Source organism: Antechinus flavipes, chromosome 5, assembly GCF_016432865.1.
Source record: "Antechinus flavipes isolate AdamAnt ecotype Samford, QLD, Australia chromosome 5, AdamAnt_v2, whole genome shotgun sequence".
NCBI lineage: Eukaryota > Metazoa > Chordata > Mammalia > Dasyuromorphia > Dasyuridae > Antechinus > Antechinus flavipes.
This window is the reverse complement of record NC_067402.1, coordinates 134,171,119-134,190,536: the sequence shown is the minus strand read 5'-3', so window position 1 is coordinate 134,190,536 and position 19,418 is coordinate 134,171,119.

The window sequence follows — 19,418 nt, the reverse complement described above, 5'->3', positions numbered from 1 at the left end:
TGTAGTTTATGTGATTAGAAAGAACACAGATTGAAGATGTTATTCTGAAAGTTGTGAAATTTTCCCCAGCCCTCGGTCAGGAGAGCTGGGAAGTCATCACAGATATTCCAAGTCAAAGAAAGGATGAAAACAGGTGATTAGAAAAGTAAAGGCAGGAAGAAACACAGGGAATATCATAAGAACACATTACCCATAGTAAAAGGCGAGAAGAGAGACTGAGAACAAAGAATGGACACAAGTCCTAATCAGAAGTGGAGAAGGAAACTGGGTCAAAGTCAGGGGCATATGGTCGGGTTCTTTCCTACAGCAATTACATTACAGAAGTATGAGGTCAAGTGTAACTTTTACATTTTTTTAAAGAAACAGGGCAATTCAGGGCTTTACAAGCCTTGTTCCAATTTTTCCTGTTAGGAGTAAACTCTCTATTATTGGGAGTATTTCATTACACTCTTAGAGGTAATTGGGCAGAGATATATGTCTTTGAACCTGAGAAGAGAGGGCCACCAAAGCCTGCTTGAGTTGAGCAAATCCTGAATTCTTGGGATCATTGCTCTGATTCATGAGGGATGTGTGTGTGTGTGTGTGTGTGTGTGTGTGTGTGTGTGTGTGTGTGTGTTTTCTTATTATGTGGATTATATATATATGCACATACATATTTTAACAATCTGTTTTTATCTATACTGTTTTCTTAATTAAATTACAATTTCACCAAGAGCAGAACAGTGTCTCTTCTTTATTTTTCCATAAGTTCATAATACAATACTCTATACCCAGCAAATACAAAATTTTTTGATTGATCCCCAAGTAGCACTGTTCACTATGCATGAAGGTGATTCCAAAGTGGGCTAATTGTTGGAGGAAGGAAGTACAGGTGAGGAGAAGAGATGGGATGGCTGCCTTCAGGGAACATTGATTAAGCCAGGGAAGCCATTAGAAACCAATAAATTCAAGGAAGAAAAATAAGCTATGAGCATGAGATAAGTAATGAATAGTTAGGTTCATCTGTCTGAGAGGAAAATCTTAGAATCGGTGAGTTACTAAGATCAGTGTGAGTCACCAATGTACCTTGTTATTTAAAAAGGCAAGCATTTTATTGGGAGGAGTAAACAGGATTGTAGTGAAAGTCATTTGTCCCTGGTGTTTGCCTCATTTGAAGTACTATAATTAAGTGGGGTCACATTAAAAAGATAACCTGGGTTCAAATAGTAAAATGCAACTGCAATTTCATGTAACATCTCCTGAAAAACATTTTATATCCAAGAAGCCGGATTCTTAAAAAAAAAAAAAAAGCTTGAATGAGCTTTCACTGTTAGGTCTGGAGCACAATTTTTGTGCTGTGACATCTGAAAGTATTCCTTAAGTGTTTAACCATTTTCAAGTAACAATCACTATACCAGGAAAACTGTCTAAAATGTAAGAGAAAAACTAACTGCACCCATGTTCTTATAATAGTTTCAGTAGTTTTTGAATAGAACTATTTCCACACTAACCTATTGGCAGCTGGGTACTAAATATTTATAAGGTATAAGTTTACACATGCAGTGGGATTTCAAAAATGTGTAACAATTAAAAAAAAATTAGGTCCAGGCTTCTGAAAAGGAGAAGGAGAAGAAAAACCACCAAAATAAGAGAATTTGTTCTCAGTCATTGTTAAGACTTTCTTGCTTTCTAAATGTGATGATTTTTAATAAAAGTGTACCGAGGCCTAGGAAAGACAAGCAGAGATTTTCAGTCTGCTGCTGCAATATATAAAAGAACTCAGCTTGTATTAATTGGGCTTCATAGAGCAATCCAATGCATCTTCTTGGAATGAAAAATCTGTGGTCTTTTACTCTAAATACAGTGCTGTTGGACATATCAGCAGTGAGTTGTGAGTAAACTACAAATTGAAGATGTAGAATGAAAGCATAACAACAGAGTGAATCCCAGAGCATTATTTCTATTTTTTTCTTGTTAAATAGATGAGAAGCATTCCATAAAAGAATATTAATCAATGAAGTTATGGAATATTTCATTCCTTTAATGAATTGACTTGACATTTAAAAAGTTACTCTAAATGGAAGAAGTTCTTACAAACCTCAGTGAATGCTAGACTTGGTTTACCATTGTGGCTTGATTTACTAAATGTATATGTGAGGAGGCAGTAGCACTAGATATTTTTTAAAGCTTTTTATTTTCAAAACATGTATACAGATAATTTTCAACATTAATCCCTGCAAAACCTTGTGTTCCAATTTTTTTCTCCTATCCCGCTCCCCTACCCCCTCCCCTAAATGGCAAGTAATCCAATATATGTTAAACATATGCAATTCTTCTATACCTATTTTCACAATTATCATGCTGCAGAAGAAAAATCAGATCAAAAAGGGCAAAAAAATGAGAAAGAAAACAAAATGCAAGCAAACTACTCCCAGAAATTCCATTCCCTTGAGAAAAAAAATGAACGGAAATCTATTTGCCCCTTTCATCTGCCCTGCTATTATAGGCATTTCCATTCTACCTATTATTATCCTATTTCCATGTCTAATCTTTTCAACACCTAAACGTTGACTACCTAACCAAATCCAAATTCTACAAATTTGACTTATCGGCTCATCATCAAGCAAATAATATCAATACATAACAATCTTGATAGATCATGAGCCCTAATACTTATATCCCTGATTCTATTTATCCCAACTACAAACCTTCTTGGTCTTCTTCCCTACTCATTCACTCCAACTACACAACTCTCAATAAATATTAGCATAGCCATCCCCTTTGAATAAGAACAGTGGTTTTAGGCTTTCTCAACAAAGCAAAAGCCTCATTTGCTCACTTTCTGAGCAAAAAGTGAAAATATTATGTTGTGATTCATACTCAGTACCCATAGTATCTTTTCTGAATGCATATGGCTTTTCTCATCACAAGATCATTGGAACTGGTCTGAATCATCTTGATGTTGAAAAGACCCAAGTTCATCAGAATGATCATCTTATAACCTTGTTGCTGTGTACAATGTTCTCTTGGTTCTACTCACTTCACTTAGCATCAGTTCATGTAAGTCTCCCCAGGCCCCTCTGAAATCATCCTGCTGATTTTTTCTTATAGAACAATAATATTACATTACATTCATATAACAACTGATGGGCATCCACTTAGTTTCTAGTTCCTAGCCACTACAAAAAAGGCAGAGTAAAAAAAAAAAAAAATGTCTATTTTGTTATGGGCCAGAACTTGAAACAAGGTACTAAGTGGAATTGAGAAGACAATGGTTAAATCTAGTTTAGCATTAATTTAATCCTACAAATAATGGTTTCCTAGTGATATAATAATTAGTTTATAGTCAGTGTAGAGCATAAAATCGAGGAGCCTCATCCAGGATTTATTTGGAGAGATTCAAAAGGCAGAGAAGGAGGCAGGAGCTCAAGCTCATGGAATCAAGGAGAGAGATAAGCCTCTAAGAAAGCTAACTGGGCCCGGGAAAGGAGACAAGACCTTGAAAGCTATAATAAAGGATATGGACTTTAATCATGTGGTGATTACTGAACTGAAACGAAGGCTGCCCAGGAAAACCTCTACAGAGAGCATTACATTTTAGAGAGAACATTACAATAATTACCCAGGTTTTTGGACAGGATAGGGATTGAGTCTGAATAGGGATTTCACTGATATAGGCCCCTTCCTGGTGAGCAAATTTTTCTGTCAATGCAAATTAGTGCCAACTTTGCAACTTACAGGCTTAGAAAGTTGCCCAGAGTATCAGAAGTTAAATAACTTGTCCAGTTTCATGCAGCAGTACATGTCAGAAGTAGACATCAAACCTAGGTCATCTGAACTTGGCAGTTGGCTTTCTGTACACTAGCCCAAGATCTGATTATTGAAAGGACCATTCATTTTATACTAATACAAATATAACAATCCTTGAAGGCAGGGACAATTGCTGTTCTTTTACTTTGCTTCTCTTCATTGCTTCTGTTTCTCTGCCCTCTGGAAAAACAGAACTAGTTTAGTCTGTTTCCTACATGATAACAAGTTAGATACTTAAAAAGAGTTTCCAGTTCCTCTTAGATCCTATCTTCTTTTCTCCAGGTTAAATGTCTCAAGTTCTTCAAACAATCTTTATATGACATGGATTTCCAGTCCTCCATCATTTTGCTTACAATCCTCTGGATGATCCACTTTTAACTTATTAATATCTTTCTTGTGATCCACATTATTAAACATAATCCTTCAGATATGTTCAAACTAGGGCAGGGTATGGTGCTACCATCATCTCTCTTTATTATTATTTTTTTTTCTGAGGCAATTGGGATTAAGTGACTTGCCCAGAATCACACAGCTAGGAAGTGTTAAGTGCTTGAGACCAGATTTGAATCAAGTCCTCCTGACTTCAGGGCTGGTGCTCTACCCACTGTACCACCTCCCTGCCCCTCTTTATTATTTTAAAATTTTATTTCCTAGAAGCTATGCCCCTTTAAATGTAGTCTAAGATAACATTGAATACTCACATAGAGCTTGTATTTCACCCTTATTTCTAGATTTTTTTTTCCTCTAAAAACTACTATTTAATCATTCTCTATTCATCTTATATTTGTGGAGTTTTTTAAATCCAAGTTTAAGATTTTTGTTATATATTATGTTACATTTTTGCCTTTTATTGTGAAGACTATCCTCTTACTAGAGTAACTTAGACCCCAGACAACAGAAGTGATGCTTTGTTTATCCACTGATTGACCCATCTATGTACCAAGAAGTTCCTATGTCCTCCCTACAGGTTGAGTCAACAATATTTAAGTAAGGAATTCAAGATTTTACTCACCAAAAACAGTTTAAAAAACTTCATTTAATCCAGGTATGCAAGATGAGCAAAATTTCCTAAATTATAGTGCCTGTGGGATCAATAAGGGAAAGGAGATTACATTTCAGACACCTACTGATTAACTGCCCTAAGGTTTTCCTTCTACCCAGTCTCTGTGAACCTGCCTGGCAACAATTGGATATAAAAGCAGACCATCATAGATCTAGAATCTGGAAAGGATTATGCATACAATTGTATGTGCATAGCCACCATTCTTGTTTGCTTGTGGAACTGATGGGACAATGAGCCATATACTTGCTTGTCTGTGAGTAATAAATTGCCTGACTTGAGATTTTTTGAGCATTTGAAATTACTTCTTAGTACCTTACCACAGTGAATATACACCTTGTCTCCCCTAAAAGACTAATATCTTCAAGGGCAGGGGCTATGTATTATGCTTTTATACCACAGGATTTAGAATTTATGTATTATCTTTCATATGTATGCACAATTATCATTGAATAGGTCTCAAAGAATAATGATACTGCTGTGAATATATATTAAAATAATGAAGGAAACTTTGATAAATTTGATCTAATCTACAGATATATTTTATCTTTTTTGAGTCTGTCTAAAATGTGTTCTTACAGAAGCAAAGAGTAGAAAATTAAAGAGAAAATTATAGATGTTTGTTTCATTTAAAGCAAATATAAGGAAAGTCAGTGTCCTAGTTGAATAATTAAGTGGGTATGGGGTGTTGCAAAGTAAATTCCCAGCACAGGAATATTGAAGGATTAATCTACATTAACCTGCTGGGCACTTTCAATAAGATCTTTGAGGTTTCAGGATGGGAATGAAATTACATATTTTTTGAATATATTATTGCAATGGCAAATTTAGTGACTTCAAATGTTATACAACTTCAGAATAGAGAAAATAAATGTGGACCAGAATGATTAGAAATGGATTTAATGTAGAACTTCTTGAAGAAGTAGTAGATTGAAGAAACTAGGGATGGGCATCAATGAATGAATGAATGAACCAGTATTTGTTAAACATCACTATATATTGAGGACTGTGTTAGGCCCTGGGGATACAAAGACAAAAATTTAACAGTCGCTTCTCTGAAGGATCATATATTCTGTAAGGGGAGACAACATGTACATAGGGATATGGTGATTTTATTAGTATGGGGAATTCCCTTTGAGGTTATCCTCTAACAGTGAATATCGGTGCTTCCTGTGCAACTTATAAATTAGACAGCTACCTATGACATTTAAAGTTTGAAAGACTTTCCCAGAATTGCCCAGCTGATATATTTCAGAGGTAGGATTTAACTCAAATATTCTTTCCTTTGAGATTGGTTATCTATATGAATATATACAGAATAAATAAAAAATAAACACAAGATAATTCAATCAAGGGAATTATGGAGGAAAGTCCTTTCAGTTGAATAAATCTGGAAAGGTTTCCGAATAGAAGTTGGTTTTTTAATCTCGTCTTGAAATAAATGAGGAATTCTTTGATAGAGAGGTGAGTATAGAGTATATTCTAGATATGAAGGGTGACTTGTAAAAATCACTAAATCAAGAAACAGTCTTATGTATGAGGAATAGAATGAAACCCCATTGGCTGACTAATAAAAGTGCAGAGAAGAGAGTAGCAGTGATATTGAAAAGTTATGTTGGAGTTAAGTTGTGAAGGGCTTTAAAAGCCAAAAGAGGAGTTTTATATTTTATTCTAGAGATAATAGGAATCCAGTGGAGTTTACTGATATATACTTAAGGAAAATTATCTCATCAGCAGCGAAGAGGGTAGATGTAAGTGCAGAAGACCAATTAAGAAGTCATTCCAATGGTCTAAGAGAGAGATGATGAGGGCTTGAAGTAAGAGGAGACTATGTAAATACAGAGAATATGATAGATGAGAGAGTTGTAAGTAGAAAGTTACTATTTGGCAATTTATTATCTATATGAAGTGAGAGAAAATATGAAGTTAAAGATATTGTCCAAATTATGAACTTGGGAGACTAGAAGGATACTGATGACTTGGCAGCCAAAGATAGTTAATGGCACCAATATGATCAGAGACAGAAATGATCGTGGTGTATCCAAGGAATAGTACACAAAGCAAATTATCTGGAATAAATGGATCATAAATGAGAAGAACTTGAGATATATTTGGAAAGGTCAATTAAAGCCAGATTAGAGAGACATGGATTTTATTCTGAAGGCAAAATATAAACAGCAAAGGTTTTATTTTTTAAGCATTGGGGTGACATGTAAAAAAATGGAGTTTTTGGAATATTAACCTGGCAGTGGCAAGTAGGATGAATTAGAGTAAACAGAAAGACAAGTAGATTTGTCAGGAAACTCAAGGTATATTTGAAGAAATACTTGAATGGCTGAGAGTGAGAGATGAGTTGTGATCTGGTCAATACTTGTTGGGTGAACTTTGGTAAATCTTATAATCTTTCGGATGTTCAAGTTCCTCCGTCATCAAACAAGGGGGTTGAAGTAGATGATATGGAATGTTTCAGCTAGCTCAAATTCTTTTCTACTTTTTCTACTTTTTTCTTCTAAGCCTTTTCTACTATTTTCTTCATCTCAAAACCCCTTGAGATCATCACTTATTCTCACCATCCCCCTTTTCTCTGACAGTAATATAGTACTTCTCATTGCCAAAGTCAACTTCTTTAAGAGTGTTTTTGGTCAGTAGATTGTAACCAAAACCATCCCTTCTTCTCTAATTTTATCCTCTCCCTATTTGCTGATTACTTCTTTAATATATTCAAACATGCCCATGTCTTCATCCTTCCCTTGGTCCATTATAATATGGTTTTAGCCTCATCATATAATGGATAGTTTCTCCAAAATTATTAGTGATCTCAATTATAAATTCTTATGATCTTTTCTCAGTCTTCATCTTTCTGAACCTATGTGCTATATTTGATAATGATGAGCACTCTATCCTCCTGGATACTCTGGTTTACCTGAGTTCTGCTCCTTCTTAGTTCTCATCTTCTCTATTGCTTTTTTTCCCTCTACTTTCCTGATTCATGATCCATACTACTCCTCCTAACTCTGAGTATTTTCCAAAGTCTTTGGGTCTTCTCTTTTCCCTCTATACTCTTTATCTCCTATAACCTCATCAGTTTACATGAGTTTAATTATTATCTCTATAGCAAAATAGTCCTGTCTCTTCCCTAATTTCAGTCCCATATGACCAGGCACTTAATAGGCATTTTATACTGCATATTTTGGAGTTGGCTCATCCAAAACTGGACTTCCTTCCTTCCAAAATTTCCCTGTTCTATCAAAAGCACCATCATTCTTCCAATCTCTTGGGTTGTTGTCATCTTTGAATTCTTGCTCTCCTTCATCTCCCATTTTCAGTCACTTGGCAAATCCTGCCATTTTTAACTTCACAATTCTTACACCCCACTCCATTTTTACTCCCACAGCTACTACTCTAGCTTAGCCAGTCATCACTACTTCCCTAATTGGTCTCCCTTCCCTAAGTCCCTTTCATTACAGTCTATCCTACACACTACTGCTGCTACTATGACATAGCACTTCGGTATACACACACACACACACACACACACACACACACACACACACCACTACCACCATGTATATACACAAAATAATTTAAAATCAATTTTTTTTGATGGGGAAGCAAATTCATCTGGAAGAGACTTCATTCAGAAGGTGGTTTTTGAACTGAATGGTGAAGGAAAATTAGCACTGAAGAGGCAGAAGTGAGATACCAGTGCAAACTGGGAATGGAAGATAGTCTGTATAAAGGAATGGAGATGAGAAATGAAATTTCATGTATTAGAAACAGCAAGAAGTCCTGTTTGAATGGAACAAAAGGTTTGTGAAGGGAAATAACATAGAAATGGTTATTTGGAATCAGGAAATGAAGGGTTTTAAATGTTTTTGATCCTGGGGAAAATAGGAATCCATGAAAGTTTATTGAATAGGAAAGTGGCATGATCAGGATTGTGCTTTAAGAGACTTTCATAAGCTTTGTGGATTGGAAAGGAGAGAAACTTGAGGAAAAAAACACTAATTAGAAGGTTATTGCAATAGTTCAGGTGAGAAGTGATGAGAACCAGAAGAAGAGTGATAGCTGTTTGAATATAATTATTCTAATTAATATTTCTTTTGGGAATGCAAGATTCAGTGGGATTCAGTAGTCATGGACTTGACATCAGAAGAACTGACTTCAGTTTCTAGCTCTGACACTCAATACTTGGCTAGCAAGTTTAATCTTTCAGATGTAATTTTCTCATCTGTAAAATGGGGAGAATGACATTAGGAATATTTGTCTCAGAAGGCTATCACAAGAGATTTTATATTACTATATGAATATAAGTTGTTTACACTTGAATAATAGCATGCCTGGTATTAGGGGAATCAAGAAGATGTAAGCATACTACAAAGATGCTATAATCAGAAAAAGACCTGCAAATTACTGAGATAACCTATTCTGACTACCCTATACAATTTCTTCCTGCTTCCTATTCCATAGGAAAAATATATCTCACAGTAATAAAGAGCACTGGCTAATGCAAAATTTCTTTCCCCCAAATCATTAAATGCCTGGCTTATACCTTCCTGGAGAAATGGGTTGCTGAAATGGATACACTATATTTAGTAATCCTTTAACAACATCTTAGGCCCAGTTAAAAACTGGCTATACAGAGGTAAAAATTAAGAGTTCCTTAAAAAGCTTAACAAAGCGAGGAAAGGTTTGGAACAACATATAAATAGGGAAATAAACACCATACATGTGCACATGTATGTATATATGTGTGTACATAAATGTATATATTATACACATGAAAATTTTTTACTTTGTGTGTAAATACATGTTTATGTATACATGCTTTTATCTGCCTAATCGACTCTATGTGTACATATGTTGAAATTGGTGAAAGAATTGGTGGGGTAAGGATTAAGAAAAAAGAGATGGAGGTGGAAGTGGAGATAATGAAGGAAAGCTTTCCAGGCATGGGGGACAGCTTATACAAAGGCAGGAGGTAGATTCTCAATGAATCCTTTCTTTTGCTCAAAGCTGAACCATGATTTTAAAGGCTTCAGTAAATTGTTAGACAATCAGACATTCAAAATGTGTGCCTTTTCTTTTTATCACTGTCTAAGTTGTTCTCTTAAAGTCTAATCACCTTCACCAGAAATGCTGAATAAGACACAGTACTTTAAATCCTTTCAGGTTGCTTCAAGATATGTTAAATTTCCCTAGACTCAGTGCTTTTATTTCATTTTTACTAGATCAGGATTTTAGAGTCAGTTGGATAAAATCCAAGAGGCTGATCCTGACAGAAAACTCCTTGAAGGCAGGGACCACTCTTTTTATGAAGGAAGCACTTAGATATAATAAATAGAAGAATTTTAAAGGAGTAGTTTTGGTTAAAAAAAATTCATGAAGTATACTATGGGAATCATTAATCTTGAAGAAAGTGACTTTAAGATTATATTATATTATATAATATATACATATAAATATTATATTAAGAATGAATTCAATCTATTCATATTGAAAATGATGATGCATGGGAGACATGAATGGGGAGTACAGAGAGGAGAAAGAGAAATGAGTGTCATTGGTGCATAGATCTACCTAGGCATTGCACGCCTGCCTAAAAGAATGCCAATCACATTATTTGATAAAATGCAGTTCCTATCTGGAATAATCATTTTTTTTCCAAAGTGAAAGGAGTAAGTCATTTAATGACTGAATGTATTGCTGAAAACAGAATGCATTGCAGTGAATGAAGATCACAGTATAGATTGAAGTGTTTTGCTAGGTTTAACCTCTGATTCAATACATTGCCTTCAAGCATGGAGCAAATATTGAGTTCACTTGGAGCCTTACTAATGGAGAAAAAAAGCAGAACTTAGATCTGTGTCTGCTTCTTAAAGAGCCCTCTTAGTTTTCTCTAACTAGTATGGAAATAGAATGTATAGAATTATTAGAAATTTGAGTTTTTCCTGTGTAGTTGGGAATTGAAAAATATGAAATTAGGTTACATAATCTCTTCTCCTCTTTCCTGCCTCCAATGCAAACTGTGAAATTAAGTGAAGACATTTGAATAGGGTTTAAGAACAGGGAGAGTTGGCTCCATGAGTTTACAAATGAAAAACAGGATAGGCTCTATTGTTTAAACAATTACTTTATTTTTGATAATTTACTTGTTTTTATTGACAACAGCTCATTAAGGGCCAAGGCAAGTTTGGCTATATAGAGTATTGAAACCAGAAAGTAAGCTTATTCAATCAAAATAAAAGTAAATAAGTATATACAGTAGGCAATAATAGCAATAACTGACATTCATGCTTGCAAAGCACTATCTATATATTATTTGAGAAGCAACATTGTCTATGATTAGAATGTTGGACTTGGAATCAGGACAACTTTGAATTCATGGCCTACTTCTGATCTTTATTATCTTTATGGCCATGGCCAAATCACATCATCTTTCTCATCTATGAAATGAAGATTAGATTTGCTGTATATTAGGTTCTTATTAGGTTCTAAGGATATAAGTACAAACATGAAAGCTTCCTTGCCCTCAAAGAACTTATATTCTTCTGGAATAATTGACATTTGTAGAGAACTTGGAGGCTTACAAAATGTTTTACCTGTATTGTCTCACTTGAATTTCACCAAAATCCAGTCAGGATTTTGTAGGCTTCCTTGTTGAATTGAATTGCTATGAAGTAGTACTTGAGAACGCTGCTAAAATATGAAAGGACTAGGAGCACTTTATATCCTTCTTTACAGAAGATTGAAGACGAAGTTTTAACTTTCTTTCCAGTTCTAAATTCTGTGATTCTTGATCAATCCTGCTAAAATAAAAATGCTAATACATTGTAATAGGGCAGCTAAATGGCCAAGTGGAAAGAATGCTGGGCCTGGAGTCAGGAAGACTCATCTTTAAGAATTCAAATCTAATCTCAGTTACGTACTAGTTATGCAACCCTAGAGAAGTCATTTAGCCATATTTGCCTAGTTTCCTCATCTATAAAATGAATCGGAGAAGAAAATAGCAAAGCACTCCAGTACGTTTGCCAAGAAAACCCCCAATGGGGGCAGATGAAGAGGCAGACACATTGAAAACAAGGAACAACAACAACAATTCATTGAAATAGAAGTGCTTTCTTTAAGCTAGAGAGAGGGGAAGGATGAATTCCAATCCATTTTAATGTCTTTGAATATGGTGATTCAGGGAGAAAACAAGTTTCTTCTAGTTCAAGGGAATCCTTCACTTTGGGATATGGAAGAGAGAAAAAGGATAGATGATGTTCAATGGGAAGAAGGTTAAAGAGAGATTAGACTGAAAGCAAAGGACAGAATGAAAGAGATTGATAGGAAAGGTAGAGATTCCTTCTCCCTACCCAGTCTTTGATAGTTCTTCCTCCAATATTTTGCTGTATCATTTTAAAGGGTAAGCTCAAGGAAAAGTAATAGAACTCTCTTGACCTATTAATTTTATTATGTCACTAGGGAAAATCAACATTTGCAAAAAGGTGGCACTAAAAAAATTCCATGATTTTTTATAGAACTTCTCACTTCCTATAATATTTATGAGGAATATCAGATATACCAATCTACATTTTAAAACACATATTTTTGCTGAAACAAACTTTTCCCTTCCTAAAATTATTGACATGTTGCCAAAATGCTGATAAAGCAAGAGTCTTACCAAGAGCTAACCAAAATCCAAAACTGTTTTATAGAATCATATTTATTTGGTTTTGCCATTGGTTGCCATGGCAATTGATTGCCTCCTCCCCAAACAAAACAAAAACAAGAACAAAAACCTGGTAAAGAAAGTATTCTAAGTTGAGAAATGGTTTAAGTATCTTATCCATAGAGAAGCTTTATCTTCCAAACTCAACAAGAAGAGCTGATCTTTTTATTTACAAGTAAGGTTTCTTCTTCGGTCCCTAAACATAAAGCTATGTAGGATATATTCACATTTTGTGTCACCATTATCTAACAGTCATATATCAAAATTACTGGGAAATGGATTGCATATATCTTCAGGGCTGTCGCCCTAGCAACCATTGTGTTATGATTCTTTTTTGCTCTTACAAACAGAAAGGATAGCATATTTTACAGATCCAATTAATATTCCAGGATTTGAACTAAAAAACTAGTAGTTAAATAAGAAGTTAGAAGGGTAAAGCGACATGTCCCACATCAGTGCTGTTTGCAATATGATTACTTTGATGTTATAAATGGATCAATAATTAGTATGAACCCTGAACAATGATATAATGGGTGCACAAAAATCTAAACAATTTACAGATAAGAGGACAAACAACAACAACAACAACAAAACAAGCAGAAGTGATAGGGATATAAAAGGGTAAAGCTTCAAAAATAAGTTTAAAATAGTTGGTTTTTCATTTTATGAAAATGAAATCTTAACATGATAATCAATTGAAATATTTGAGGCATTTGAGACATCTTTTGTCTTTTAAACTTGAATTGATAACTTTATTGCAGAGATCCATAGTCACACTAAAGAGTTTGATTTAACTATCCACACAAGAAAGCCAAGTGCATGAATAACCCTTGGTCCATCTGTACTTTTTAAACATTGAAAATGTTTAACAATATAGGCCCAGAAGACAATAAGAAAAAGGGGAACACTCTATATTGCCTTTGTGAAATCATGTTTTTATTTTAAAAAGTGCTATTGTTGATCCCTGAAACAAAAGTCTATCTTGTTAACACTAATATTCTTCTGATGAACCTATATGGTTACAAATCATAAAATGCCACAATAACCAAAGAATTCATTTCAGTTGACTCAAAGGGCAATATATAGGAAGGTGAATATGAATAGACTTTCAGTATTTTGCAAATGAAAATTTTTTCAGGAGAAACAATCTGAATGATGTTGATAGAGATGTATGAGCTGAAAAAGAGATGATCTGGTCATGTAGTGATAGTTAAATAATAATTACTAGACTGTCTGGACATTGCTTTGATATGTATTTGTTGCCAAGAAATGTAGAGGAAGGTCCTTCTTTCTCTATTGTGGAGCAGTTCTCCTGGGTCAGATTCATAGGAAGCTGTTATAACAAGAGTTGTAGAGGATTACAGACACTTCATCATCTTAATTTCTACTATAACTAAGCCACCCATAGGAGTGAATGTATATAGACCTCATTTATCTCACTTAATCTCGCCTAAATTCTTCACTTCTAAGAGCTTAAATTCTGAATTTCTCTTCTTCCATCACAACATTCTTTACTTCCAACTTTTCTATTACCTCACTTCTTTTGAATCATTCTCTGGATCCTTTTCCATTCTTCTAGTTCATCACCCCGTTTTATTTTGTTACCTTTTTATTTGGACTTGGTCCTAATGAGACATTTTGATGACATATTGTTTGTCTTTCTGTTCAAATCCCATGCCAAACCCCTTCCCCTATCACTTCTAATCTAAACCTTCAACTTTTTTTTTTTCAGGATCCCAATTCATTTTCAATCTCCTCTTTCTTAGCATATATACTTGACTCATACTTGATCAAGAAGATCTCTCATTTTTTATTCTCTAAGCTTTATTCTTTATCTTCCTTTATTTCTGGCTCCAAGAATGAGACATTCTTTCTGCTTGTCATGACTAATATTTCCATTTATTCCCTTGGTGTTCTCGTTCTCTCTCTCTCTCTCTCTCTCTCTCTCTCTCTCTCTCTCTCTCTCTCTCTCTTTCTCTGTCTCTCTCTCTCTCTCTCTCTGTGTCTCTGTCTTGTCTCTGTCTCTCTCTTTATTGATTTGTTTCTCTCTCTCACACACACACTCTATCTCTCTCACGCACACACACACACACACTCTCTCTCTCTCACACACTTTTTTTTTCTTTCTTTCCTTCTCCCTCTTTTTCTCTCATCTTTTTTTCCTATGGCCTTATCTACACACTTAGAGGTGATAGGAGAGATGGGTTGTGATGAATCAAAAAGAAATGAATAAAAGAATTAACATGTATTAGGATTAACAGATTCATTCTGATTTTCCAACTTTCTCCAGAATTATTGAATAGTTTAGAAATAGAAGTAGAGAAGATAAATAGTATGCATGACTAAGGAAATTGGCATAAGATTTGAACAGAAAGACAAGGTTCAAGGGATTGAAAAGCAAAACACTATGTTGAGTAGTTGTTCCCTTAATCCTTCACAGTATCTCCTACTATTCAAGCATTCACACAGGTTAATTCTCAGTTGGGAATATTTCTCCTCCTTCCACTGATCACCTGTGTATGATTTCCTCCAGATTTATTTCTAAATACCTCAGAAATCTCTTCATCTTGGAAGATCACTCTAATTCTGCAATTCAAACTTTGGAATTACCCTCTCCCCTGGGAACCCCACCTCTGATAAGATGACTCCTCTTAGAAATTCCATTTAAAGAAGGATACCTGGGGCATTCTTCCTTCATTTCCCATTGGATTGAACTCTTGACTTTTCCATATGGCTCTCATGCTCTGGCTACCTTCTTACCCTTCCATTGCCCTTTCTATTTTCTTTCATGAGTTGTCTTTCCCATTAGAATGTAAATTTTATAAGGGCATCAAATGTCTTTCTTTTTGTTTGTATCTGTATCACCAGTGCTTAGCACAGTTGCTAACCCTTAGTAGGAACTTAATAAATACCTAGACAGATAACTTATTTTCTCTGAGCTCTCCGGTCGTTCATCTACAAAATAAAGATGGTATATTAGATAATCATTGAGGCCTTTTTCGAGCAAGAAAAAATAATGATATTCTGATGCCAGAGCTTGAGGAAGAAGAGGATAGAGTGGCATTGATGTATACATGACATTTTCTTCTTCCCCTATTAGGTTCAAAGCAATTTTTTTTTCACTTGGTGTTTCACTACAAGTAGTTCCTATAAGCTTTGTTATCTTCACATTTTGCAAACTGGGAATCAGATTTCTAGCTGGGACTTCTTTTTAACTAAATTTCATTCTACCACAACATTGGGGTGGTCCTGTGAAGTTCAATTTAATAGAGGATCATCAGTCTTGTATGGGTGATATGGACTTAAAAAGCATATATATGCCTTCCAGCAGTCCTTAGAAAATAAGTGCCTTCTCTGCTGCTTCTACTTTACAGAGTGCGCCCTGACTTTAGTCAGTCTTCTATGGTTCCTTAAATTGAATTTGGTAAATACTTTTGATCTGATCCTTTTGGTACTTTACAACTTTATCTTGCCTCCTGTGTTTTATGGATTGAATCCTAACCTAAGATCATGACTCGGACTTAGTTATGCTCCCAATGTGGATCTATTCTTAGTACTTCTCATTCATTCTCCCTTTTTTTATTGCCCCTGGGATAAACTTCTTGGATAGACAGTGAGATTCCATATGTCTCTCCTTCTCTGCCTCCATGCAGTGTATACTAGGAGCAGCAATGAACTGTGACATTACTTAGCACAATGCCTGGCTCATAATAGGAGCTAAATAAATGTTTATTGACTGATTGGCAAGTGTTACCCTTGGAAATACAAATATGCTTCTAAAGCAGTTGAAGTTTTCTGATTTGGATAAATCTTTATTATCCCCATACATTTTATTTTTCTCTACTGGGTATTTTTAACTTAATATGAATTCATATGTTTATAGTTAACATTTAGTAGAGACTCAACTTTGATTCTTGGACTTTATTTACCTTTTATTTAAAATAAATAAGTTTATTTTCCCACTCTCTTCAACCATCTTTCTCCACTGGACAAAAAAAGAGAGAAACAAATGTAACAAATATGTATACAGAAGAAAAAAATTTCTTATATTGGCTTCATTTAAAGCTGTGTGTCTTATTCTGTATATTTAGTTCATTACATCTTTATGATGATGATAGGTTATAGATGGGGTTGTAGGCTTAGTCACTTGTCCTTTGGAATCATTGTTGATAACTATATTGATCAGAGTTAAGTTGGAAACTACAAAGTTGGAATTACAGTATCCAAACAGAACTTTTTATTGTGAAAGAATGATTTTATATTGAAGATCTTAAAGGATAGAAATCACATATCTCTTGGTACGAAGTTCCAGTATTAAATGACTGGAGTATATTGATAGAAAGTTCTTTATTTCTCTTCTAAATCCTTCTTACTGTAGTTAAAAGTATCAAATTTAGTGAATATTTATTAACTTTTGATGAGATATTTAATATTGACATATATTACTGTGAGCTAACCACTTAGCCTTATAGGGTAGTAGTCATCTTTTTGAGAATATAATCTGTGGATAATGCCTATCTGCTTTAGTGAAGTAGTTTTCATACTGGGTTTTATCAATCCAGACCTTTAAAAAAAATAAAAACAAACTTATAGTATGTTGTCTATAAAGGGAAACAGTAGTGTTCAGATAAAAGTTAATATTTGCTATAATAAGGTTTGTGGTATAGTGGAGGGTATAAAATATAAACAAAAACTGATGTTAAAAAATATGTAGGATAAGCATACCAGATCAGTGAAAACAAAGTGCCTTGTTAGAGATCAAACTTGAAATGTCATGTATTGGAAACTCAGGGAAAACTTCATGAAGAAAGTTGTAACTAAAATAGACTTTAAAGGGTGGGTAGGAATTCAATTAGTGAAAAGGTAAGGTAATATCATTTTAAATAGGAAACGTAGGCAAGAAAGAAGGGGGCATGTTTAACTATCAATAATTTGTGCAGTATGATATAACACTGACATCCTCCTTTATAATATTTCAAAAAATATTTTAGGCAAGAGGGCATTCAGAACTACAAGGAAACACAAAAGAGAAATTTAAGAGGAGAGATCAGAGAGATAACAGTATCTCATTTGTTGCTAGGGGAAATTCAACAAGGGTCATCAGACTTTTCCATGTTCTCTAATCAGCTGAATCACTTTGATTTGCATAGGACTGAGACACATGATGGGAAAGGGGGTTAACAGGGAACTGAGCTGAAAACAATTTTCTTAACCCCTTTTCATTTAACAACTTTTCCACTTGATAAAATAGAACTCTAAAAATATTTGCCTTAGTTGAATAACATGATAAGAACTAAGGAATTAAATAAATTTTTGGCCATAAGTTAGATGAAATTTAAACAGAGGGTCAGAGAAGTAAGTAAAGCTCATAGTTCAAAAACTAATGTCTATGAGAAGGTAGAGAAGTGAATCAGAACCTTGTTCCCATTGCTGAAGGGAAGAATTTCATAGCCATTCCTTAAAGGGCTGAGAGAATTGTAAACTTCCACAAAAGAGAGAAGCTTACTAACCACAGCATCCCCAGCAGAATGTGGACAGAGTATTAGATCAATCTAAAGAAAGATGGATAGCTGTTGACCAGATGTAATGTATACAATACCAAATGGGAATGACAGGAAACACAATATCTAAGTAGAATTCTTAAAGACTTGAAGAGAATAATGAGATGATCTAATTAGTAAACAGCATCTCAGCAATAGTAGATACACTGTCCATTAGTCACACCTGTTTACCTCATGTTTATGCTTCATGTATGTTTCCTAAAAAAGGTTATTTTTCCCCCCATTAATGGTCTGAATATTTGTGGGAAAATGAATAACTCAAAGTTTATTATGGATTGTTATATTGTTCTTATTACTTTCTTTTCTCATTTTGTCTATGCTTTGAACTATTGTAAGTGTATCCTTGGCTTACAAGTGATCATAAACACTTTATTAGGGTTTATGTGAAGTATAATTTGGAAAATATTCTAACCCATAAAGTGCCTCAAATCTGGGGTAACTTTCTGGAGCTCCAACTATAAAAGGGTCCCCGGGTGCTATAGGGAAGCAAGGTGATATTATTAATAAATTAAATCATATTTATTTATTCATTTAATTCCTAGGGTAAACTCTCAGCACTGGCTTGGACTATTCAATAATTTTTTTTTAAAGAAACACTCTATGCTGATTTGAGCCAACCCTACATTTATTCGAAAATTATTAAGGGTATTATTTGAGCTTTAGAAGCAATCATGACCCTATAGATAAGTGGGTGATATCAATATATGACACATCTTGTTGTAGTTTTGGATTACAGTAATTAATCTGGCATCTGGATTTCAGACAAAAACTATATGCCTTAGCATCATTGTTCACTCAGAATCATTCCTCATTTAGCTCATTTAGAAAGCTAGAGCTGCTGCTGCCTGTAAACAAAAGAATAGAGATGAAAGTTGCTGCATCCTGTTGTAAATGGGCAATTATCCTTTATCTAGTTCCCAACTTTCCTTGCAAACATGCCAACAGATAAAACACTAGCTTGTGTGTTGATTCTAGAATTCATTTTTCCTCTCCATATGAGTCAAGCACATTCTTGGGCTTCAGTTCCCAGAGCTGGCTGCTCACTCCCCAAAGCAATACCTTTCAATGGCTGTCGCCATGACAACAAGCAACCAGTTGAAAGGGAAGGGGGATCAGTGGAATGAGTAGCATCATGGGTTGTCTTGATTATCACATCAAATTGCCCATTGGTTTCAGCCTCAAACACAATGACCATTTAACCAAAGGTTTTCCTTGGACTGGTGTATTTTAGATTTGTCAGCACACTTTGTCTAAATTTTCTTTTACCCTGACTCCTGGGCAAGCAAGCTAATTG